Source organism: Octodon degus, unplaced genomic scaffold (genome assembly GCF_000260255.1).
Source record: "Octodon degus isolate 3935 unplaced genomic scaffold, OctDeg1.0 scaffold00084, whole genome shotgun sequence".
NCBI lineage: Eukaryota > Metazoa > Chordata > Mammalia > Rodentia > Octodontidae > Octodon > Octodon degus.
Window position 1 is genome coordinate 11,810,437 of NW_004524660.1, and position 1,066 is coordinate 11,811,502.

A 1,066-nucleotide genomic window follows, 5' to 3' on the forward strand; every position below is an offset into this window, starting at 1 on the left:
CTTTTGCTTAATTCTATGAGAAGAAAGAGGTGTACTAACAGTGTTTGGACAGAATATCCTGTCTACTTCTTGTACTACGGATAACCACTAAGAAGATAACAATGTACAGTGTATTGACTATCAAAACTGTCCCATTAATCAGCTGTGAAAAAAAAAAAAAAGAATATTGGAGAAGTAATACAACTTCCCCCCTACAGATCCTCATGGGGTGGATTCAGGCTACATGAAACGGCACACAGTGTTTGGCATTTAATGTAATAACTGGTTCCTTCCCCCGTCAGCTCCTCCCCATATTTGCAAGACCACTGTATGAGTCGTGCTCATGGTGTCGTGTTATACTGTTTCTGTATATGTAATGGGTAAATGTTATATAAACTTGACACGTGGTATTTACATATCAGAACTGATATAAAAATAAGCATGGTCTGGAAAAAAAAAATCCCCGTTCCATGTTATGCCTAAGATGTTTGATATTCAGACAGATAGTGGTTAAGCTTAACAGCCTAGGAGGTATGGTAATTGATAGGCTATGGCCCTACTAAGAATTGCTGAATTATTATGGTGGTCATCCAAAATGGCTGAAGCCCTTAAAATAATAGCTTATTTTCCCAAGGACCACTTGCTCCTCCTCCCCCACTCCAGCTCTGGGTACAACTCCCTTTGACCACACAAGGTAGCCTCCAATCAGCTCCTTTCCCGCCCACACAAGGGAGCCTCCAGTCAGCTTCGTACACGTCACTAAACCCGCCCCTCACGCTCCGTCCCTGGCAGAAGTCCATAGAGTCCCAGGCTCCCTGTCTCAGGTTAGAGGATCCACCCATCTCCCTGCCCTCAGTCCTCTCCATCTGTTTAGAGTCAGTAAAGGCTTTCTCTCCCCCATTTCTGCTTCTCTGCTGCACCACCAACACGGCCGCCATCGCTGTTGCCTCTGAAACCTATCAGTAATAACAATAAGCTTCTCTTCTGGAGGGTTAACAGCCTAAGTTTGCAGATCAAAATTAGAGAAAAAGGAGGGCCACAAGGAAAGCCAACGTTTTGGCCCTAGCCTTCCAAGGTCAATTAAGAC

At 44.3% G+C, this 1,066-nt stretch overlaps 1 protein-coding gene across 1 annotated transcript in view; it reads right to left on the reverse strand.

Moving 5' to 3' along the window:
- The window catches only part of Agl (amylo-alpha-1, 6-glucosidase, 4-alpha-glucanotransferase), a 119,000-nt gene that overhangs the window by 91,815 nt on the left and 26,119 nt on the right, over nucleotides 1-1,066 (reverse strand). The window lies entirely within an intron of this gene.